We start from the raw sequence: 27088 nt of genomic DNA on the forward strand, positions 1-27088 counted from the left end.
CAGGACCTAATACAGGTGCTATAGTTGGACCTATCGATGCGCACCCTCGATATCCAGAGACTTAGTGGTGAGCTGCCCTTCTGAGCCATTCTGCAGCAACCAGTGCCTCTTCCTTAATTTTTATTTTGTCTATTCTATTTCAGACAATATTTGAATTTTTGTATAATCTACTAGATGCTCATACACTTGTGAAACCAGGTCTTGGCACATCCGCTAGAAAAATATTTGGATTTGAATTTTATTCTTGGTTGTTTTAATTTACTAAATTCCTGCAAGTAAGAAGAGTTTAATTACTCGGTTAATTTTAAAAGAATTGAATATGGGTTTAAATTACTAGTTGGCTTGCCTAGCTGTAGTGTTGGGAGCCATCGCGACCTATAGGTGAAATTGGGTCGTTACAGTAGCTCTCTAAATCATTCTGAAATAAGTTAGGGGTAGGGGTCAGACCTGATTAGGCTCTTGACCCCTCGATTCCTGAGAAACTCGGTGATCTCAAAATTTTTCGAAACTTGGTCATAGTACGATTGGTTGCAACTATGCTACTATTGGCACCCAAACTAAAAACTACAACTGAAAATCCAACTTTAGGATCGCAATTCCATCTAGTCTCACATCAACTTTGCTCTTCTCATACTAATTAGACTTATAGCACATGAATGTACTCAATTTTACATCTACTTATTGTCACGACCCAAAATCCCACCACAAGCGTCGTGATGGCACTTAATCTCTAAGACTAGGTAAGCCGATAACAATTACAATTCAAGCCATATTTGTTTATAATCGAAACCAACAGCGGAAATAATTATAACACCTTTCCAAGACTGGTAATACTGAGTCACGAACTCTAACTAAATACATGCAATGATCTCAAAGATCGAATATACAATATTGTTCGAATAACGGTTGACAGTACAATAAAATGAAAAGACTCCAAGGGACTGCGACGACCAAGCAGCTCTACCTTGAATCCTTGTGATCAACACACTAACTCTGCCCGAGTCCGACATCTCCAATACCTGGCTCTGCACATAAATGTGCAAAAGTGTAGTATGAGTACACCACAGTTGGTACCCAGTAAGTATCAAGACTAACCTCGGTGGAGTACTGACGAGGTACAGTCAAGACACTCACTAGTCAAATAACCTGTGTAATATAGCAGTATACAATAGTACTGAAAAATAACTAGCAATGATAACAACAAAATCAACAAGTGATATAACAGCAATGCAACAAGAACATCATAATTATTGCTCAGACGAATAAGGAACACAAGTACAACCAATTAATCAAGTCCTTCAAATATAAATTCTTTCGCTTATATATTTTTCAAATAATAATCTTTAGGATATAATACTTTCCAATAAATATATTTTCAAGTAAAAGTCATCATGTACCTCATTTCACAATCATAAAAATTATGGGTCTCAGCCCACTTTCATATTTTCTACGGCACCCCGTGCCCATATTTCTATCGCAACCACACGGACAACTCACGTGTCAATAATAAAATAATCATATTTTTCCCGGCACCTCTTGCCCATATTATTTTTCGTAACCGCACGGACAACTTACGTACCAAAATATCAATGTATATAAGATTCGTAGGATTAATTTATTTTCAATAAAGTAAGTTTATAATTTTTAAACCAAGTAAGAAATCATCAAACAAATGAGTTTATTTTTTTTTGAACTCGTTTGGGTGAAGAAAATGACATTTTAATTAAAATGAAGCATCCGATGACTACTAATTTGGATGTAAAATTTATTAAATTAAAATATAATAGCAATTTCTTTTATTCGAAACAACTCAAATATCAAAAACAAATAGTAAAAACCATGAACACAAATCCTCAGAGTCATGTACAAAGAGCCAAAGCCAACACAATAAAACAAGGAATACAAAACACATAATAAAATCAAATAATATATCATGGAATAACACAAGAATTTACATATCACAGAAAAATAACATAACCAAAGGCAAGTGCAACCATAGAAAAATATCAACAAAGGACACTCCCGAGGTGTCACGGCCCAATTTCACCTATAGGTCGTGATGGCGCCCAACACTACAGCTAGGCAAGCCAACTTAATAAATTAAGCATATATTGACAAAATTTAAAACCAAGAAAATAATAAAACCCAAATTCTACTAATGTGTGTGCCAAGACCTGGTGTCATAAGTGTATGAGCATCTAATAGATTATACAAAACCTCAAACATTGTCTGAAATAAAAATAGACAGAATGAAAAATACAAGGAGAGACACTAGTAGCTGCAGAACGGATCAAAAAGAGAGCTCACCACTATGCCCCTGGATAACGTGGGTGTAAGACGATAGGTCCCCCACTAGTACTTGCCTCAGGTCCTGCACAAAAAGTGCAGCAAGTGTAGCATGAGTACGTAAACAACGTGTACCCAGTAAGTATCAAGTCTAATCTAGAAGTGGTAGAGACAAGATGGCCGACTTTGGCACTCACTATGGGTCAATAATAATAATTGAAATACAACTAGGATATTTAAGTCAGTATAATTTACAGAATTTAAAATAATTTATTTAATCAGCGGAAATAATTAAATTCCTTCAAATGCAACAATTCTTAATATATTAATTAAATTCCTTCAATTCAAATAATTTCCAATTTATCAATTAAATATCATTTACAGGAATAACAATTAATTCTTTAACAAGCAAGAATAATAAGTCATTAAATTCCAAGGATTTTTCAATTTATCAATTAGCTTCGCAAGCTGAAATAAACTATTAAAGTATCGTGTAATTATTATTATTAAGCACGATTTCTGCCAAGGACGTACGGCCCGATCTAGAGTGTCGTGTACACTGCCGAGAGACGTGCAGAGTGATCCATAGATGCATCTAATCCTGCCGAGGCGTTCGGCCCGCTCCACAAGAAAGGAGGACATTTTCTTATGTATCTTCGGAAGGAGAGTATATTTATTATAGGATAAATTCGGGAGGAAGAACAATTTCTGTTAACAATTAATTAATTTAAACAAAAAATCAAGCATATGAGATTTCCATTCTTTAATATCTTTATCTAATAATTCACAATATATTCATATATATCAATTAATATTAATTAAACAAAGAATACAATTTACACAAGTAATTCATGGTTTGAGTCCTAAACTACCCGGACTTTAGCATTAATAGTAGCTACGCACGGACTCTTGTCACCTCGTGTGTACGTAGCCCCCGCAATTAACAACAATTATTCAATTTAATCCCTATGGGGTAATTTCTCCCTCACAAGATTAGACAAGAGACTTACCTCATCTTGCTCCAATTTAATCCACTAGAAGGCCTTTTCCACGATTATCCAACTCTGTCTGGCTCGAATATAGCCAAAATAATTCGATACAATCATTAAAAATTATTGGAATCAATTCTATAAGAAAATACTACTTTTTCAATAAAAATTCCGATATTAATTAAAAATTCGTCCATGGGATCAACGTCTCAGAATCCGGTGAAAGTTATGAAATATGAACACCCACTCAACCACAAATCTACCCATACCAAAATCACTAAATTTCGATAACAATTCAGCCCTCAAATCCTCAAATCTATCCAAAAGGGTTTTCAAACTTTTCCAACTCAATTCACCAATTAAATGATAAAAATAGTGATGGATTTGGGTAATTTAACCTATATTGAGTTAAGAACCCTTAACCCGTTGTTTTCTCTGAAAATCTCCCAAAAATCGCCTAAATCCGAGCTCCAAATCGTTAAAAATGGAAGTCCCATTTTCAGAACTTAAACTCTCTGCCCAGTGATTTCTTCTACGCGATCGCGAACTTCCTCACGCGATCGCGTAGCACAAATTTTACTCCCAAACATTAACCCTACGCGATCGCATCAAGTCCCACGCGATCGCGAATGCACCAGGTTTCGACTCTACGCGATCGCACCCCTCTTCACGCGATCGTGTAGAACAACGCGTGGCCCAGCTTCCTCTCAAGTTTCCCCTACGCGATCGCAAACACTGACACGCGACCGCGATACACACTGGCCAACCCTACGCGGTCGCGGACGTACCCATGCGATCGCAGTGAACAAATTCCTAGCTGCCCAAATTAACCCTACGCGATCGCGTAGAACAAATCCACCTCTGCCTAAAATACTCTACGCGATCGTAGACCAACTTACGCGATCGCGTATAAGGATACCAAAAGAAAATACCAGCAGTTATCAGCAGTGTTCCAAAGGCCAAAAATGATCCGTTAGCCGTTCGAAACTCACCCGAGCCCCTCGGGACCTCAACAAATTATACCAACAAGTCTTGAAACATCATACGAACTTAGTCGAAACCTTAAATCACATCAAACAACGCTAAAACCACGAATCATCCTCAAATTCAAGCTTAATGAAACTTAAAATTTTTAACTTTTTCATTCGGTACTGAAACCTATCAAATCAAGTCCGATTGACCTCAAATTTTGCACACAAGTCATAAATAACATAACTGAGCTATAAAAAATTTCAGAACTGGATTCCAACTCCGATATCAAAAAATCAACTCCCCGGTCAAACTTCCAAACTTAAATTCCTATTTTAGCCATTTCAAGCCTAATTTAACTACGGACTTCCAAATAAAATTCCGAACACGCTCCTAAGTCAAAAATCACCATACGGAGCTGTTGGAATTGTCAAAATTCTATTTCGGGGTCGTTTTCTCAAAAATATTGACCGAAGTCAAACTTAGCACTTTAAGGCCAACTTAAGGAACCAAGTGTTCCGGTTTCAACCCAAACACTTCCAAATCCCGAACCAACCATCCCTACAAGTCATAAATCATTAAAAGCACATACAGGAAGTTCTATTTTAGGGAAGGGGGTTCTAAAAGTTAAAATGACTGGTTGGGTCATTACATTCTCCACCTCTTAAACAAACGTTCGTCCTCGAACGGGTTTAGAATTATACCTGGAGTGTTGAATAGGTGTGGATATCTGCTCCGCATGTCTTCCTCATCCTCCCAAGTCGCTTTCTCGAATGGTTGGCCCATCCATTGGACCTTTACTGTAGAAATCCTCTTGGACCTCAACTGGCGAACTTGTTTATCAACAATGGCAAATGGCTCTTCTTCATAACCTAAACTCTTATCTAGCTGAACTATGCTGAAATCCAACATATGTGATAGGTCGGCATGATACTTCCGAAGCATAGATACATGGAAAACTGGATGAACTCCCGATAAACTGGGAGGCAATGCAAGCTCATAAGCAACCTCTGCAACTCATCTCAACACCTCAAATGGTCCTATAAACCTTGGGCTCAATTTGACCTTCTTCCTGAATCTCATAATTCCCTTCATAGGCGAAACCTTCAAGAGAACTTTTTCACCTACCATAAATGATAAATCACGTGCTTTCTGATCTGCGTAACTCTTCTATCTGGACGGTGCTGTACGAAGTCTCTCCTGAATCAACTTTACCTTTTCCAAGGCATCCCTTACCAAATCAGTACCATATAACTTAGCCTCACCGGGCTCAAACCATCCGATAGGTGAACGGCATTGACGGCCATATAAAGCCTCAAATGGAGCCATCTCGATGCTGTATTGGTAACTGTTATTATAAGCAAACTCGGCCAAAGGCAGGAAACGATCCCACTGACCTCCAAAGTCAATCACACATGCCCTGAGCATATCCTCCAAAATATGAACTGTCCGCTCTGACTGCCTGTCAGTCTGCGGATGAAAGACTGTGCTGAGCTCTACACGGGTCCCTAATTCACTCTGTACTGCTCTCCAGAAATGTAAAGTAAATTGAGGGACTCTATCTGATATGATAGAGATTGGCACACCGTGCAACTGAACTATCTCCTGAATATAAATCTGGGCCAACCTCTATGAAGTATATGTAGTCACAATAGGAATAAAATGTGCTGACTTGGTCAACCTGTCAACAATCACCCAAACTACATCAAACTTCCTCAAGGTCCGCGGCAACCCAACTATAAAGTCCATAGTAATTCGTTCCCATTTCCACTCTGGTATAGTCATCTTCTGAAGTAGGCCACCTGGCCTCTGGTGCTCATATTTAACTTGCTGGCAATTTAGACACCTAGCTACATACTCAACAATGTCCTTTTTCATTTGTCGCCACCAATAATGCTGCCTCAAATCACGATACATCTTCGTAGCACCTGGATGAATAGAATATCGAGAACTGTGTGCCTCCTCTAGGATCTTTTTCCTCAGTCTATCCATATTAGGAACACATAGACGATCCTGGAGTCGCAGAACACCATCCGCTCCAATAGTAACTTCCTTGGCACCACCTCGTAGTACCGTTTCTCGAAGCACCATCAAGTGTGGATCATCATACTGGCGAGCCTTGATCTGCTCAAATAGTGAAGACTAAGCTACGACACATGCAAGAACTCGGCTGGGCTCTGAAATATCCAGCCGCACAAGTCTGTTGGCCAAGGACTGGATATCCAAAGCTAATGGCCTCTCTTCTACTGAAATGAAAGCCAAACTACCCATACTCTCCGCCTTTCTACTCAAGGCATCTGCAACTACATTTGCTTTACCTGGATGATATTGGATAGTAATATCATAATCTTTTAGTAATTCCATCCATCTGCGCTGCCTCAAATTTAGGTCCCTCTGCTTGAACAAATGCTGCAAACTGTGATGATCAGTATAAACTTCACAGGACACCCCATAAAGATAATGCCTCCAAATCTTAAGGGCGTGAACAATCGCAGCTAACTCCAAATCATGTACCGGATAATTCCTTTCGTGGGGCTTCAACTGACGTGAAGCATATGCAATAACTTGCCTTTCCTGTATCAATACACAACCCAAGCCGATGCGTGAAGCGTCACAATACACTGTATACATTCCCGAACCGGAAGGTAACACTAACACTGGTGCTGTAGTCAATGCTGTCTTGAGCTTCTGAAAGCTTGAGTCATAATCATCGGACCATCAAAATTGAACACCCTTCTGGGTTAATTTGGTCAAAGGTGTTGCAATAGATGAAAAACCTTCCACAAACTGACGATAATAACCTGCTAAACCTAGAAAACTCCTTATCTCAGTCGCTGAAGTGGGACGATGCCAATTCTGAACTGCCTCAATCCTTTTAGGATCAACTTTAATACCTTCGCCCGATACAATATGTCCCAAAAATGCTACAGACTCTAGCCAAAACTCACATTTAGAGAACTTAGCATATAGCTTTTGTTCCCACAATGTCTGAAGCACTACTCTCATATGCTGCTCATGTTCCTCCTTGCTGTGCGAGTAGATCAAAATGTCATCAATGAAGACAATGACAAACTAATCAATATATGGCCTGAATACACTGTTCATCAGATCCATAAACACTGTCGGGGCATTAGTTAAATCGAAAGACATTACCAAAAACTCATAATGACCATATATAGTATGGAAAGCAGTTTTCAGAACATCTGAATCTCGAATCTTCAACTGATGATACTCTGACCTCAAGTCGATCATAGAGAACACCCTAGCACCCTGCAACTGGTCAAATAGGTCATCAATACACAACAACGGGTACTTGTTCTTAATAGTAACTTTGTTCAATTGGCAATAGTCAATACACATTTGCATTGTGCCATCTTTCTTATTCACAAATAATACTGGTACACCTCAAGGCGATACACTCGGTCTGACGAACCCTTTGGCTAGTAACTCTTCAAGTTGTTCTTTCAACTCTTTTAATTCTTTCGGAGCCATGCGATACGGTGGAATAGATATAGGCTGAGTATCTGGAGCCAAGTCAATACAAAAATCAATATCACGATCAGGTGGCATACCTGGAAGATATGAAGGAAATACATCGGAGAACTCCCAAACTACTGGCACTGAATCAATAGTCGGAGTCTCTGCAGTAGTATCCCAAACATATGCTAGATAGGCCAAACAACCCTTCTCAACTATGTGTTGAGCCTTTATAAAAGAAATAACTTGATTAAATAAACTAACCGACGAACCCTTCCACTCCAGCCTAGGCAAAGATGGAATAGCCAAGGTAACAGTTTTGGCATGATAATCTAGAATAGCATGATATGGAGATAACCAGTCCATACCCAGAATAATTTCAAAATCGATCATATCGAGCAATAATTGATCTGCTCTAGTTTCATAACCACAGAATGTAATAATACAAGACCGGTAGATCCGGTTCACAATAACAGAATCGCCTACAGTAGTGGACACATAAACAGGAGTACTCAAGGACTCATGAGAAACACCCGGGAATGGAGCAAATAGAGATGACACATATGAATACATGGATCCTGGATCAAATAATACTGAGGCATCTTTGCCACAAATAGAAATAATACCTATAATCACAGTATCTGAGGCCTCTGTATCAGGTCTAGCCGGAAAAGCATAGAACCGAGCTGCAACGCCAACTGGCTGACCTCCACCTCTAGGACGGCCCCTACCCACCTATCCTCTACCTCTTGGTGGTCGGACTACTGGTGGAGCAACTGGTCTGGTAAGCATAGGCTACTAACCATGATGTTCTGGTCTACCCCGAAGCCTGGGGCAAAACCTTTGTATATGACTGGGATCCCCGCACTCGTAACAACTCTTCGGTGCGATGGGCTGCTGACTAAGTGTCTGGCCCTGGGGGACTGAATGCCCACTGGGAGGACCCTGAATAGCTGGTGGGCGGTAGGAACTCTCTGGTATAGCACTGAGATAAGGTCGCACCGGAGCACCTCAAGGAGGTGGTGGTGCTAGAAATAGGGGTCTACTGGATTACCCCCTCACGAACTGACCTCTGCCCCCAGACGGAGCACCTCTGAACTCTCCAGAGTACCTGAACCGCTTATCTCTCATAATCTTCTCTCGGCTCCGCTGACGCACACCTTCAATCCTCTGGGCTATCTCCATAACTCGCTCATAAGAAGTACCCATCTGAACCTCTCGAGCCATAGCGGCCTGAATACCAGTATGTAAATCGGCTACAAACCTTTGCACTCTCTCCGCCTCAGTAGGGAGTATCATAAGTGCATGGCAAGATAATTCAAAAAACCTCGCCTCATAATCAGTCACTGACATCTGACCCTGCTGGAGCTGCTCAAACTGAAATCGCAACTCTTCCCTCTGGGAGGGTGGAATATACCTGTCCAGGAAGATACGGGTGAACCTATCCCAAGTCATGGGAGGAGAATCTGCTGGTCTGCCAAGAGCATAAGACTGCCACCATCTACGGGCTCTGCCCTCTAGCTGAAAAGTAGTAAAGTCTACCCCATGAGACTCTAATATCCTCATGTTGTGTAGTTTGTCCCTGCAATGATCAATGAAGTCCTGTGGATCCTCATGTCGCTCACCCACAAAGACAGGAGGATGTAGTCTAGTCCATCGGTCTAATAGCTTCTGAGGATCGGCGGCTACAGCTGGCCTGGGCTCAGGTGTAGCTGCTGCCACTGGCTGGGCTCCTCCCATGGGTAGTGCACCCTGGGTCTGATATACAGCAGCTGCATGTCCATGAGCCTGCGCGGTAGGGGTCTGTGCTCCCCCGCCCGCCTGAGATGTGGCTGGGTCTGTCGGAAATAAATCGGCCTGAGTCATATTGTCCATGAACCGCAGCATACGACCCATGGCATCCTGAAATCCCGGTGCAGATGTGAAATCCACTGGAGCTGGCTCTGGCTCTGCCTCAGGCACCTCACCCTGCTCCTCAATAATGGGATTCTCTGCTGGACCCACTGGCGGCATAAGTGGAACAGTCCTGGGACGTCCTCGCCCTCTACCACGGGCTGGAGTCCTCCCTCGGCCTCGGCCTCTGCCTCGGCCTCTAGCAACTGGGGGAGTAGATCTTCCTTGGTCTGGAACCTCATTCGAGCGCGTTCTCACCATCTGAGAGAGAATAAGAGAAGGATATTTAGAACTACATCAATTGCACGATGGAATATGAAGAAAGTAAATTTCCTAACACCCTATAGCCTCTCGAAGATAAGTACAAATGTCTCTGTACCGATCCGTAAGACTCTATTAGGCCTGCTCATAACTTGTGAGACTTACGTGAACCTAGTGCTCTGATACCATGTTGTCACGACCCAATTTTACCTATAGGTCATGATAGCGCCCAACACTACAGCTAGGCAAGCCAACTTAATAAATTAAGCATATATTGACAAAATTTAAAACCAAGAAAATAATAAAATCCAAATTCTACCAATGTGTGTGCCAAGACCTGGTGTCACAAGTGTATGAGCATCTAGTAGATTATACAAAACCTCAAACACTGTCTGAAATAAAAATAGACAGAATGAAAAATACAAGTAGAGATACTAGTAGCTGCAGAACGGATCAGAAAGGCAGCTCACCACTATGCCCCTGGATAACGTGGGTGTAAGACGATAGGTCCTCCACTAGTACTTGCCTCAGATCCTGCACAAAAAATGCAGCAAGTATAGTATGAGTACGTAAACAACGTATACCCAGTAAGTATCAAGCCTAATCTCAAAGTGGTAGAGACGAGATGGTCGACTTTGACACTCACTATGGGTCAATAATAATAATTGAAATACAACTAGGATATTTAAGTCAGCATGATTTACATAATTTAAAATAATTTATTTAATCAGCGGAAATAATCAAATTCCTTCAAATGCAACAAAATAATATTTCACAATTTCACACTTTGCCTCAAATATCATTTACGACCTTTATAACTCAATACTGATTGCAACAACATGAACTGGAAAGTAATTCATCAAGGAACAACGCCTTCTTAAATCCAAATTTTTGGAAAATAGATAAATGCCTCCTTTTAAACTTACATAATAAATTATTTGCAAATAAATAATCAATAATGAAATTATCTCCAGGAAATATCAACTCAACAAAAACACGGGTTTCACATAAAAATAAAAGTGGCAATCACACTAAATTATCATATAAAAACAAATTCAACAAGTAAGAATTTATGCATGACAAATAAAGGATTTACTATGTTCCAATAATTTTTTAATTTAATACATAAGGGCGTCTACGAATTTCAACCAATATAATTTGTATATATAAACCAAGTACGTACTCGTCACCTCGCGTACATGGTTTCAATTACACAATTTTCACATAAGACTCAATGCCTAAGGGGTAATTCCCCCACTCAAGGTTAGGCAAGATACTTACCTTTTTGAAGTTATGCTGATATTCCAAAATAGCTCAATATCTATTCAAATTAATTCAATTCAGTCAATACTAATTATAGGAATTAATTCCATATGAAAATACTAATTTTCCAACAAAATCCGAAATTTAACTCAAAAATCGCTCGTAGGGCCCACGTCTCGGAATCTGACGAAACTAATAAAATCCGACAACCCATTCAATTATGAGTCCACCCATACCAATTTTATCAAATTCCGATAAATACTCGACCTCCAAATCTAAAATTTTCGTTCTTGAAAAGTTTTGCAAAAATCTTGATTTCTTCCATTTAAATCCGAAATATATGATAAATATAACTATAGAATCATGAAGTATAATCACTTTCGTATATAGAACACTTACCCGAATCCATATGGTGAAAATTGCCTCAAAAATCGCTTCAATCCGAGCTCCATAGCTCCAAATATGTTAAAAATAGTTGAAACCTCGAAATAGCTACTGCCCGGGTATTTACTCTTCGCGATCGCGAAGAAGAAAATTTTTCCGCCCCAAAATTGCTCTTCGCGATCGCGGAAAACCAATCGCGATCGTGAAGAACAAACTCCCCAACTCTTCCAGACAGCCTCTAGTATAATGGTCATAACTTTTTGTACAACATTCCAAATTGCAAATGGTTTAACTTTCTGAAAACTAGACACTAAGGGCTATAACTTGAATTTGTTGTTCATCTCCCAATTCCTTATAGATTGCTAGATATAAGCTTTCAAAGCTAGCCATGTGCAACAGAGATTTCCAAACTCTTCCCAGACAACCTATAGTGTATCCACTATAACATTTTGCACACAACTCTAAATGACAAATGGTTTACCTTTTTAAAAACTAGACATCAAGGGCTACAACTTTAATTTATAGATCATCTTCAAATTCCTTATAGATTGCGAGATATAAGCTTCCAAAGTCGGGTCAGTGCAGTAGAGATTTTGTTCTACGCGATCGAGAAAGAGCTTCCGCGATCGCGATTCACAAGGCCCCAAACTGTTGTTTTCTCTTCGTGAACGTGACCAAATGTTCACGATCGTGATGTACACCTTTGTAGGCAGAAACCAGCAATTAAAATGGCCTAGTAATGGTCTAAAACCACCCCGAAACTCGCCCGAGCCCCTCGAGACCTCAACCAAATATACCAACAAGTCCTAAAACATCATACGAACTTAGTCGAAGCCTCGAATCATCTCAAACAATGCTAAAACCACGAATCGCACCTCAATTCAAGCCTAATGAACTTTGAACTTTCAAATTCTATATCTTGTGCCGAAATACATCAAATCAATCCGGAATGACTTCAAATTTTGCACACAAGTCATAAATAACATAACGAAGCTATTCTAATTTCCAGAATTGGATTCCGACCTCGATACCAAAAAGTCAATCCCCTGGTCAAACTTTCCAAAAATTCAACTTTCGGCATTTCAAGCCTAATTCCACTACGGACCTCCAAATAATTTTCCAGACACGCTCCTAAGTCCAAAATCACCATACGGAGCTATTAGAATCATCAAAATTAAATTCCGAGGTCGTTTACACATAAGTCAATAGCCGATCAACTTTTCCAACTTAAGTTTTCAATTATGAGACTAAGTGTCTCATTTCACTCTGAAATCCTTCCGGATCCGAACCAACTAACCTGATAAGTCATAAATCAATTGTAAGGCATAAATTGAGCAGTAAATTGGGGAACGGAGTTATAATACTCAAAACGACCGGTCTGGTCGTTACATTCTCCTCCACTTAAACATGTGTTCGTCCTCGAACATGCCAAGAACAATTCCGATGACATTAGATTACTGGCTGCATTATTTCACACATACTCACGGGTGCTTCTACGTCACCGTAAATTTAACAGGGGTCCAACATCATCTCAGTAGAGATTATTTCTTTTATTCACACTTATAAGCCTTTAAGCCAATTCCTTACACTCCAAATAAATTTCAAATTCCTTACATCAACACACGGTATTAGTCCCAACCGGCTGTAGCAATTCGTGCCTACGCACACATCACACGCACCAAAATCGCGATTCACAAGGCCCCAAACATCTGTGGTCATAATAGTTGTTTATAATTAATTTCAGCATCCTCAATTAATCTTATATTCACCAAAATCTCATTTTAACTTCTCGTAACACTGACAGCAACACGCGAGGAATGAATACCTCGTAATTATTTACCTGAATTAACAAGTTACATTTAACGCCACCCAGACACTCACCTCGTAGGTTAAAACTCAATAATTACAGCACAATTATGGCTAAATATGCACAGAAAGATATACAAGAATTATCAAATAAGCCCCTCAGGCATGACCCCCTATTAATACTATAGTACAAATTTAAATTTCAAAAAGGGAGAATTTAAACTCATAAAAAATTTCACCACAAGGACCTCATCCTTATACAACTTTCACAGCGGCTTGTAGCCCGGTTTAAATATTTTACATCATATAAAAATGCGAGGATCTCGTCCTCAACTTCGAATCACAAGTATTTTGCACATTGTGCCAACTGAAATTTTCAATTTCCTTTCTTTCTTCTTTTCAATATATTTCATAAACAGTTTCATAACACATAATGAACCCTCATCCCGATAGGGCATATAATTCATAAAATTGAAACCAATTATTTCGAAATCACATCAAAACCCACTGTAGAGAGTATTAGAAAGTCACTTTTGGACTTATAGTCCTTAATGGTGTACAAAATAAAAATGATAGACACTGGCTAACACCATCAAATCTCCCAACAGGGATAAACACATAAATAGGTTTCAAAATTACGAAGCTCACCCATAAGTTGAGCATAATAGGAGGACTCGCCTCAATACTCAGAACCGAATCAAACTAAGGAAAATATTCCTTTATAACAAATCAGGATCGTACCTGTAATGACACCATCTGATGTAGAAGCCTCAGCCATACCATATCAATTATATCAACAGGTCGGGCCTCCCCCTCTAGGAGGGCCTCTACCCGCATGTCCTCTACCCCTAACTGACTGTGCATGTGGGGTAGTAACTGGAATAGAGCTTGTAGCCTGAGTATTCTGATGAAATCTGCCTCTCCCAAGTATGGGACAATCTTTCATGATGTGCCTAGTATCACCACATTGATAACAAACCCTCTGCAGGTTCGGTTGCTCATACTGAGTCTATGCCAGATAACTGGAATAACCATTATAGGAACCATGTATCGGTGGTGCATTAAAAGAACTTACTGGAGAACTCCGAGTATTCTGAAATTGTTTCCATGACCCCGTTGATAGTGAAATGTAGAATTATTAAGGATACGGGAATACCGCAAGTCCTATCATTATCCCATACAAATCTCAGCTCTTAATCATATACAAGTTTCGGAGAACCTTTCAATACCACATAAATACATCTCAGGCCAAAACTGATATAACACATGACCCCACAATCTGATCGTTGATAGTGGACTCCCCTCACTAGGCACGAAGCCATAGGACATATTTCGTTGATCCACAATACTAACCTTCATTGCTCGTACGACACCAGTCATAAGACACCTCAAGCCATTTATTTGGCGCATGTCATCCTCGTGACAGTTAAACTCGCTTCCTCCAGTGTCTTGGCTGCTAGTATGTACCCTTCACTAAATAGAAATCTCATACAAACCATATAGTCTCTAATACCACCAACTATCTTCAGATCTACATCCATCTCATGACCCTACCACGATTGTGATGATTAGGAAACTAATTAAATCTTCTTAAGATCGTACTTATCAACCAGGTATCAGAACCTCCTGCACCCCCATGTGCACAATTGAATGATCTCTCAATACTTCCGCATCCTCGATCTAGACGATACGTGGTAACAATAGTTGAGCAACCCTGGCTCCCTTATAACCTCTTTGTAGTATCACGAACCGTTGGCGTATAGTTGATACAGAGTGCGCAATTTCATACACGAGTGGATGCAAAAGAACATAAGATAAATGTTTCAAGCTAAATAAATGTCGCACGATAAGGAATGAAAGAAGTAGAGATTTTCCTACTAGCTCTGTAGCCTCTCAAAGATAAGTACAGACATCTCCGTACCGATCCACAAGACTCTACTAAACTCGTTTGTGACTCGTAGAACCTATGAACCTAGAGCTCTGATACCAACTTGTCACGACCCAAAATCCCATCACAGGCATGGTGATGGCACTTAATCTCTAAGACTAGGTAAGCCGATTACAATTACAATTCAAGCCATTTTTTTATAATCGAAACCAACAGCAGAAATAATTATAACACCTTCCCAAGACTGGTAATACTGAGTCACGAACTCTAACTGGATATATGGAATGATCTCAAAGATCGAATATACAATACTGTTCGAATAAGAGTTGACAGTACAATAAAATGAAAAAACTCCAAGGGACTGCGACGACCAAGCAGCTCTACCTTGAATCCTTGCGATCAACACACTAACTCTGCCCGAGTCCGATATCTCCAATACCTGTCTCTGTACAAAAATGTGCAGAAGTGTAGTATGAGTATACCATAGTCGGTACCTAGTAAGTATCAAGACTAACCTCGGTGGAGTAGTGACGAGGTATAATCAAGACACTCACTAGTCAAATAACATGTGTAATATAGCAGTATACAATAGTACTGGAAAATAACTAGCAATGATAACAACAAAATCAACCAGTGATATAACAGCAATGCAACAAGAATATCATAATTATTGTTCAGGCGAATAAGAAACACAAGTACAACCAATTAATCAAGTCCTACAAATATAAATTCTTTCGCCTATATGATTTTCAAATAATAATTTTCATGATATAATACTTTCCAATAAATATATTTTCAAGTAAAAGTCATCATGTGACACCTCATTTCACAATCATAAAAATTACGGGTCTCAGCCCACTTTCATATTTTTCATGGCACCCCGTGCCCATATTTCTATCACAACCGCACGAACAACTCACGTGTCAATAATAAAATCATCATATTTTTCCCGGCACCTCTTGCCCATATTATTTTTCGTAACCGCACGGACAATTCACGTACCAAAATATCAATGTATATAAGATCCGTAGGATCAATTTATTTTCAATAAAGTAAGTTTACAATTTTTAAACCAAGTAAGAAATCATCAAAGAAATGAGTTTTTTTTTTTTTGAACTCGTTTGGGTGAAGAAAATGACATTCCAATTAAAATGAAGCATCCGATGACCACTAATTTGGATGTAAAATTTATTAAATTAAAACATAATAGCAATTTCTTTTATTCGAAATAACTCAAATATAAAAAATAATAGTAAAAACCATAAACACAAATCCTCAAAGTCTTGTACAAAGAACCAAAGCCAACACAATACAACAAGAAATACAAAACACATAATAAAATCAAATAATACATCACGGAAGAACACAAGAATTTACATATCACGGAAAAATAACATAACCAAAGGCAAGTGCAACCATAAAAAAATATCAACAAAGGGCACTCCCGAGATACCGCCTCGTAGTCCCAAATCATAAATAAATTTCAATAACAACAATGCCCCCAGGCCATCATAAGTCATCACAAATCAATCCCCGCCATAGCCCATCTTGTCTCATCACGTGCGTAATAATAAAGTAAATGCCCGCCTTGTCTCTCCGCACACGCATAATAATATTCCCACCTTGTCTCGCCACATGCGCAAACCCACATATATAGCCTGCCTTGTCACGCCGCATGTGCATATATCAATAGTAACAATAGCACGGCAGAAACCTCGTGCAAACACCCGAATAATCCTCCCAATAATATCAAGTGCCAATATTACAACATCTCATAAATTGCACCTCAAGTGCTCAAATATTACAGCATATCACAAATTGCACATCGAGTGCTCAAATATCAAAACATATCGTAAATTGCACCTCAAGTGCTCAAATATTTTAACTTGCCACGAAAATCAATAATACATCATTTTCCACAATAAGGAGCCCATTGCTCGATCATAATGTGCACAAAAATCTTAATAAAAATATCCGGGAGCGAACAACTCAATAAAATAATATTTCACAATTTAACACTTTGCCTCAAATATCATTTACGGCCTTTATAACTCAATACCGATTGCAACAACATGAACTGAAAAGTAATTCATCAAGGTACAACGCCTTTTTAAATCCAAATTTTTGGCAAATAGATTAATGCCTTCTTTTAAACTTACATAATAAATTATTTGCAAATAAATAATCCATAATGAAATTATCTCCAGGAAATATCAACTCAACAAAAATACGGGATTCATATAAAAATAAAAGTGGCATTCACACCAAATTATCATATAAAAATAAATTCAACAAACAAGGATTTATGCATGACAAATAAAGGATTTACTATGTTCCAACAATTTTTCAATTTAATACATAAGGGCGTCTACGAATTTCAACCAATATAATTTGCACATATAAACCAAGTACGTACTCGTCACCCTGCGTACATGGTTTCAATTACACAATTTCCACATAAGACTCAATGCCTAAGGGGTAATTCCCCCATTCAAGGTTAGATAAGATACTTGCATTTTTGAAGTTATGCTGATATTTCAAAATAGTCGTCTTGCTTGAATAAATCCTCCGGATAGCTCAGATCTATTCAAATTAATTCAATTCAGTCAATACTAATTATAGGAATTAATTCCATATGAAAATACTAATTTTCCAACAAAATTCGAAATTTAACTCAAAAATCGCCAGTGGGACCCACGTCTCGGAATCCGACAAAACTCACAAAATCCGATAACACATTCAATTATGAGTCCACCCATACCAATTTTATCAAATTCCGATAACAACTCGACCTCCAAATCTAAAAGTCAACCCCCCGGTCAAACTTCCCAAAAGTTCAACTTTCGACATTTCAAGCCTAATTCCACTACGGACCTCCAAATAATTTTTCGGACACGCTTCTAAGTCCAAAATTACCATACGGAGCTATTGGAATCATCAGAATTAAATTTCGAGGTCGTTTACACATAAATCAATATCCGGTCAACTTTTTCAACTTAAGTTTTCAATTATGAGACTAAGTGTCTCATTTCACTCCGAAATCTTTCCGGACCCGAACCAACTAACCCGATAAGTCATAAATCAATTGTAAGGCATAAATTGAGCAGTAAATCGGAGAATGGGGTTATAATACTCAAAACGACCGGCCGGGTCGTTACACGTATCTTAAAACGCTTACTCTATAGGGTGTTTCTCTATATCTCAAGCTTTCGTTTGAAACAAGAAACTATACCAAACATAACTTAATATAAAAACAGAAAGAAGAAAATCTTATCGCTTTTGGTTTAACGACGAATAATTATTCCCTTAAACTCACTAATAATGCAATTTTCATTTTTCTTCCTTTTCCGTTCGTTCCCTTTCCTAGTTAGCAAACAAAGCATCAGTTTTCATGAAATCCGTGAAGCAAAGACTAACGAGTTAGGAAAAAGTAGCCAAATGGGATAAAGACATAGTTTAGGTCATTTACTGCTCCTTTTTTTCTGCCTCTATTGTATTTGGTCGTGTTTTTGTCACTGTTGAATCGAGACGTAAAAATGGCTTAAGTACTTGGGCAAGTCCTACCTGTATTAGTACATTTAAATAAAAGCTTTTAATAACCCAAAAAAAAAAGAAAGAAAACAGTACAGATATTCCATCAAGAAAAGGATATTCTAAAATATTTAATACTAAAATTTTTAAATTTTAAAAAAATCTTGCAACTTGCAAGAACAAGATAAACAATAAACTAAGAGATATCTCTCAATTAAATAAATAACGCCATGTAGAGATGTGGGAACGGAAAATGGAGGAGGTACGTACTATTAAAAACTACTACCTTATATAGGTCGTTTACGCCAAATTAATTTTTGACCTTTTGAGAAAAAAAAATATGACAAGTTTTTGAAAAAAGAAGAAAAGGGGGTTGTTCTTTAACAACAACTACAACAAATTTAGTATCCGCATTCATGCAAGGTTCAAAGAAGAACTGTATTCCTACCGTGTGATGTAGACAGTCTAATTTAATGGAAGCATTAGTGACTATTTCTACGGATCGAATATATAATCTATAAGTGATGAGAGGTGGGTAAGTTAGGTACTTCTTGAAGTACGTCTTTTTCGAGGGTGACACATATCCACGATTGCAGAGCAATTGGTCCATGCACATATATCCAGAAGTATCCAATATCCAAGAATTATACAACGAAATAGGATAAGATTTTGTATTGGAATATTGATAAATTGACTTGATTTTAAAGTAGCCATCAACAATAAATTAGAAGAGTATCATATGTGAACAAGTATAGGAAAAAATTAAAATTAACATCATTGAAATTGGCTAGTATAGGAATAATATGATTGAGAAGAAGATAGAGTAGTGGGCTGTTATTCGTCTATATTATTTGGCAAATTTAGTGCCAAGAAAATGTATAAACTTTTTAAATATATAATCGCTAGTATACACGCAATTGTAAAACACAAAATTCAAGAGAATTCAAAAAAACAAAACTCGCTTATATTTAAGAAATTCAATAATTTATATATAATCTATATCTATATTATATTAAAAGTACGAAAGCACTTAGCGAAATATCGTTCGCCTTTTTTACCTTTTAAAAATAGAGTTTACATTGGATAATATTTTCCTAATATGTAAGAATACTCATTTAATTATTTTTCTAATATTCAAGACTACAAAATCAACTATATTTTATATATTATATTCTTCCTTATTTGGACTATGTAGAAAATCTTAATATTTAAAACTTAAAAATATTAATATTTTATTTTATATAAATCTTTACACTTAATAAATTATATATGAATAGTAAGAAAAGGAAAGAATTAAAAAGACTAACAAAAGAGGATGTAACCACTTGGTATTTAGAATTTTACCTTTTGGACAAATACCGAAAATTAAATCAAAAATGAAAGAGGATGTACCACGTTCTTGGAAGATAACAGAGTAACTTTTGTTATGTTTTGATTTAGGTAAAACTCTTTTACATACTAAAATACTTAAAAATATATATGACTATTTCATTAACAATATTATTCTACATTGTATCTTTATTTTCAAAAGTTTTAAATTGACTATTATAATTATTTGAAATGTTGAGCAAGAATCAATAATACACTCAGATATTATCAATTATTGTACCAAGATAATTTATGACATCTACAAAAAAAATTAAATAATAATAAATTTAGTTGAAATAGTGGATTTTGTTATACACCATATTTTTTTTATACGTTGAAGTACGCCATAAATAAATTGATATAAGATCGAAAATGAGATGTTACATTCCGCATTTTCGTACGTTAAAGTTTCGTCGTAAGCTAATCGACGTAAGTTCGGGAATGAAATTATTTTGAGATTATAAGCATTATGCTATTTCAAACAAGTGATGAGTAAATTCGTGAAGGTGAGAGGGTAAGCAAATCAAAGAAAATTAATTTTCGTCAAAGTGACATGTTGGGATAAAATACGGTCCGAGCTAAAATACCCGGTATTTATGGACTAGTACCATAAAAGGTACCACATGACCATGATAGTAAGGTGTATAAGGTATGTTAAAAGCGGATAGTATTTTAAGTAATTTGAGATAATTCTTAATTATGTGAGTAATTGATTAATTATTAGATTAGTCAGCGAAAACAAAGTTGATTAAGGAATCTTGGATAAGCCTAAGGTGCCCAAACGTGGCAGCAAATGAAAGTGACTCACAAATAAAAAATGTGACTCTTTTGCTAAGTGATAAGGTGTAACATTTAAAGGTTTGGTCATCAAAAGTGTGGGGCCACACCCACTAATACAAAATTCACAGAAATGAAGATACTTCATCTTCAAAGTTACGGATGAACTTTAGCAAGAAAGGTTATACAATATTATGATCAAAATTAGACAACGTTCAGTAAAGATTCAACCAAATTTCATATCATATTAGCAACGTGAGTTGCTTCAATATTTCCTTCAAAACATGAGATTGGCACCTTAAGAACATATATCAATTTAAAGAGAGATTTGGCATGTTAAGAGAGATACATATATCAGTTTCAAACCAGATTTCATGGCATCTTAAGAACGTGAGATTTGGCAAATTCTAAGGGAGTACGGTGCAATCTTTCTCAAGAATATCATACGAATTTTCCCTACCTCGGTCTGCCATTACATGTTTCGTCGCAAAAGACGTGTGTTAGAGGAATTATCAAGAGAATCGGTACAGGTATGTTAAGGCTATCCTTTCTTTTTTTTGGCATGATCCAAATGATACAAACGAAACGAGCAAAATACGCAACTTTCATAAATGACTCTATTCATAGAAATACTAGGGGTGTCTATATTCTTGATTACCCGTGTGAATTATTATTATATCTTTTGTTCATGGGTCTTAGAAAAATACGTATTTGATAAAGTTTGTCCGAAAGGTATATTGATTTTATGATATTCGAGAAATCTTATTAACGTATTTCTTACGCATTTCATGCATTTATACATGTACATTGACCCATGACCAGAAGGCGTTATATACGCGTATATTATATGTATATGAGATATGGGAAAAGGTTACGGCGTTATATACGCACCACCACTTGATCAGCTGGTATACGTTGATGATTTGCCCACAGTGGCCGAAATGATATGATGGGATGCCCTCAGAGGCTTGATGATGTTAGGAACGCATATACATATGCATGGTATGACATTTATACGCATATGCATGACATTATAAAAAATAAAATGATTCACAGAGCTATGCAAACGTACATGTTGAGTCTTTTACTCCATACTTCTATCATGTCTATTATTTACTGATTTTCATTCCTTACATACTCGGTACATTAATTGTACTGACGTCCTTTTTGCCTGGGGACGCTGCGTTTCATGCCCGCAGGTCTCGATAGATAGGTCGAGAGTCCTCCAAGTAGGCGATCAGCTCAGCGAAATATGTTGGTGCACTCCATTTGCTCTAAGTTGCTTGTTTGGTCAGTATGATTTAGATGTGTATTGTTTGGTATGGCGGGGCTCTATCCCGACCTTTATGACAATTATGTATTCTTAGAGGCTTTGTAGACAGATGTCATGTACGTAAAAGATTGTATGGCCTTGTCGGCCTATGTTCAGTGTACGAGTGGTTATTTTGGTCTTATAGGCCCATATGTCTTATGTATAAGTTGGTATTACATGTTGTATTCTACCTATCTCACGGCAGCCTCTCTGTCTCAGTTATCTATGATAGTATGATACGAAAAGATACGTTATGTTGGTACTCGGTTGAGTAAGGTACCGGGTGCCCATCGCGGCCCATCGGTTTGGGTTGTGACAAAAGTGGTATCAGAGCAGTTCTGTCCTAGGGAGTCTACAAGTCGTATCTAGTAGAGTCTTGTGTATTGGTGTGTTGTACACCACACTTATAAGCAAGAGATTATAGGGCATTTAGGACTGTCACTCTTTCTTCTTACTCTAGATCGTGTGGTAGAGCTCAGTTGTAAGAACTCAATTTCCTAAACTCTATCTTATTCATAATACGACGATACCTACATCCAGAAAGACGGTTGGTAAGAGATATAGTTGTGGAAGAGTTGAGTCAGAGGAACTCGATTTTTCATGATGCTTATGATGAGTAAATATGAGGTCTTCGGTAGATCATGTGTGTACTAAGATGTGTAAAACTTCTTAATAAGGATCCCTAAGGCAAAAATGTCTATCCACTCTAATGGTAAAAAGGAATAAGAGAATTGAAAGGTAGATATAAGTTTTAGCAAGTAAAAGAAGCAAGATTAAAAAGGGTACGAGCTACCGAGCTAATGAAGATTTTTGCAGAGGAATATAAGCCTTTTGGTTTACCTTCAACAATAACAGAGGTATGTACAATTGGCCACACCCATCTCATTTATGCCATATGGAGGCTAACAGAAGTAGTATAAGAGAAGGCAGGATATCAGGATCTAGCTGGGGTTAGGGTAACCCAAAATAGTGGATGGATTATTAGCGTTAGATGACATTTCCGAAGGATATTGCAAATAAGCTAATAGATCTCCTTGTGAGATGCCCAGATAGTGCACTTTAAAATAGTACAACCAGATATGAGTACTACAAAGATAGGCACTAGAAGTCTGGAAGGGATAAATATTATCTTAGTATGACTCTCGTCCCTAATAGAGTGAAAATGTTATGCGACCCGAAGAGCCAGTGGATGGGGAAAGGGGAGCTAAAATCAAAATAATGTCTTGTTAAAGTTTTCTGAATAAAGTGATAGACATAAATGTTAGCGAAAAATAAGAAAAGAGTTAATGAAGCATTATGAGTAAGATATAATACATGGATGACAACGGTAGATCAAAAGATGGAAGTATTACAGAGTCTATAGTAAAGTGAAGGAAAAGACGAGAGGTGACAGGCCTTGAGACAACAAAAGAGTATAGGCCATAAAGTCATATCCTCATTTCAAGAAATAAGTTCGTGACTCTAACGCGACTACCAGAAGGAAAGGTTAGACTCCAGAGTAATAGAAATCAGTATGGGCTGATGAACAAGATAAACTAAACATGAACTAGGGACTGAGTAATAGTCGGCACCATGAGAATTTCAGAGATTGCGTTCCGGCGATAATAGAGTGGACGACAGAAGAATAATCTTTAAAGGTCATTCAGGAAGACGCTTTCCTAAAGCAAGCAATATGAGAAAAGTTAAGCTTAAGGGACTATGTGTGCCAGTTACACTAAGTGTCACCATCACGAGTAAGGGTCATCGATGATGTGAAAAGACGCCAAAGATAAAGAGGTAAAGCATCTATAGGTAGATCGTCATAGCTCCAACTCTTAGTACTTCCATAAATAGGGAAATATAGAGTGATGTGGCATTAAGTCAGAATTAAGTGATTATAGAATGGTAAAGGAAGAGTGCGATAAAAAAATGAAAAAGGGATGAGATTGCACTTATTCAAAGCCTACAGAGATACTACGATTCCAGAACATTATGCAAACACGACGTCAAGGAAAGGAAGTAAGGGTCCCTGCCCGAGATATTATTGATAGATAAGGAGCCAGTGCGAGACGTAAGTTAAGACAAAGGAAAATTACCCAAGAAAGATTACGCGAAATATTGATATGAGAATGGGCCAAAGAATAGTTAGCAGTTGATTCAGGAAGAGCCTAGTTATGGCGAGACAAGAGGATACAGACAAATCAGCAGATCGTGGAAGATAAACATAGTGAACCCCAACATAGTGAATCCAGTCTCGCAGATAATGATATCTTGATCCTTGAGAAATATTCAGATAGGAGTTGGGGTAGTTAAACGTACCGTATGAGTATTACGGAAATAAAAGAGAATGCCACTGGGAAGACGGCCAAAATATCAGTTCAGAAGCAAACCCTACAAGCACAAAGGCGTGGAGGTAAGTAACTACGGATAATTATAGGCGAGGAAGGACATCAAAAATTTTATTGGGTATGCGATGTAATAAGCTCACAGCTTTACAAGAATCAGAGGGTCTTCCCTAAGTACTACAACAAAAGACTAGCTGAGAAAATAAGGAAGAAGGCTTCAACCTAAGCACGGTGACCTAAAGAGGAAATGGTCTTGTAACAACAGTCTCACAACAATATTGTATGCACCCCATAAGAAAGTGGCACCTATCGTGGCTAATGAGCGGGATATGAAACCAAAAGTAATATTCGAGACCATATGAGTTGCACAAAATTCCGGTATGCGTGGGAATTAAGATAAGCTAAGTATGCACGCAACAAGTGGCAGAACGACCAGGAGAAGTAATAGCTTACGTTTAAAGAAAGCTGAGAAGGAACAAAAGGAATTATTCGATCAATGATCCAAAGTTAGTTACGTTATGAACGCACTTAAGATTTCGGAGTATTATCCATGCAGCATATATGTTGACAATCATACAGCCGTAGAAAACTCCGAAATAAGTTAAAAGAAAAAAATTAAGTCCAGGTAATAGACAAAGGATTGAATTGTTAAATGATGGTATCACGTATATTGCAGAGCGTCCATGAAAGTCTAAAGTAATAACTAATACCATGAGCCGCAGATTGGAAGATAGCTTAAGCCTAAAGGCTGATCAAAAGGAAGAAGAAAGTAAAGAGTTACATCAACGAAGTAAATCAGGAGTCTGATTATTGGACCCAGAAAATTATAGACCTCGTGATTGAGAATATTGCAGGATCACTCTTAATATCAGAGGTACAAGAGAGATAGTACAACAACCATATTCTATAATGGCTCTACAAGAAAGCCAGTTAGAAGAGTACCAGCCTCATAAGAAGTCAGTATGAAGCTCTCACCGGATTGTGCATGCACAAGAGGTGCAAGTATTATAATAAAGCTTAAAGTTGAGGATGTGAATTATACTTGTGTGCAAGGAAGGTTATGAAAGAGAGAGAAGAATATGAGGCGATATTTTAAGGTAAGTAAGGTAAAGGTGAACAACGTACGAGATACTCAAATGCAGAAGGTTGTAAATAGTCCATACTTCGGATAGAAGGCTAGAAGCACGGGGATTCAGTATCCAGGAATAATAGCGGCATTGTCAGTAGCATATCTTCCAGCCTATGGTTTCTAGGTACCGAGAGATCTAACCAAGAGAGCAAAGAAAAGTTAGAGACGATGTGATGTCTCGCTTGATGCTCCAGAATACCATAAGGAAATCTATGGTGCAAGAAAGTTGAAGGAAGGTTGCGAATAGTATAAATAGATACGTATAGGTCGCAAGTTAAAGTATAGTAAAGCGACAAAGTTTTATGATAGGAGTAAGGATGAGAAAGGGCGAGTGAGAAAGTGACGAGAATGGATAAGTCCTCGGGATTAAGCCCATGAAAACAAGAGAGCTAATGATTTTTCTAAGTTATAGAAAGTTCAGTATAGCCTAAATGAACTCAAAGGGATCTAAGACTAATAGCATCTAGAAGAAATGGAATGTTGCCCCGGTAGTGGAATGAGGATGTGATTGTGCTATATAAAGGATGACGTTTGGGCTTTCGATTGAGTAATGACTTGAAGAGGATTTCATGAATTGTACGGGATTAAAATACCCATGTAAGGTGAGTCATACTGGTATGCTACAAAATACGGTTATGAAAGTATATTATCGCCCCTAGGTGGATCAATCTAATTACTCCAGATATCCCCGATGAGACGTGAGCCCTAGCGGCAGTGTTACATAAGAGATCAAGTTATCAATGGTATATAATAGATCAACATTAAGGTGAATCAACAATAGATGGGTAAAAATTCAACAGTATGAGGTGAGATCAGGCCGTCATACTTAAGATGAATAGTAATAAGGAAGCATTAAAGAACTTAGATTTATATATATGGGATAAGCAACGAGAGTAAACTGAGTTTGGTAGCAGACCTCAGTAACAATAAATCAAGGCAAGATTTATGGTATATTATGACCTACTTAAATGTAGTAAAGGCATGCGGATAGATAACCGGGCCTATGAAATAAGATATAGCGATATTCGTAAGATCAACAAAGTACCAAGCTAAGAACTTCAGTATACCTATAGATGCCCAGAGGGACATCTTATCAAGCTATGTATATGTTTACAAAGTGAGGCCTAGAGATGGGCTAAAAGCTGGAGGAAAAGGGAGAGAAGAGTCGCATAGGCGCACTTACAAGGTCAGAGTTGTACAGGCTACATGATAGAAGGTAGCAACAGTTACGAGATTGGAAGGATTCCGACCATAAGTCGTGGTGTGAGAAAGAGGCCTAAAGGGGGGAATGTCCTGGCCTTTGGAATTATTCACAGAACAGTTGCCTAGATAGCAAGGACAGTACTAAAGTATTCAGAAGACATAAGTCATGAAAATAATAAGTGCATCAGTCAACATTCGAGGACGAATGATCCAAAGGGGGGAATGATG

The sequence above is a fragment of the Nicotiana tabacum genome, chromosome 23 (genome assembly GCF_000715075.1).
Source record: "Nicotiana tabacum cultivar K326 chromosome 23, ASM71507v2, whole genome shotgun sequence".
Classification (NCBI taxonomy): Eukaryota; Viridiplantae; Streptophyta; class Magnoliopsida; order Solanales; family Solanaceae; genus Nicotiana; species Nicotiana tabacum.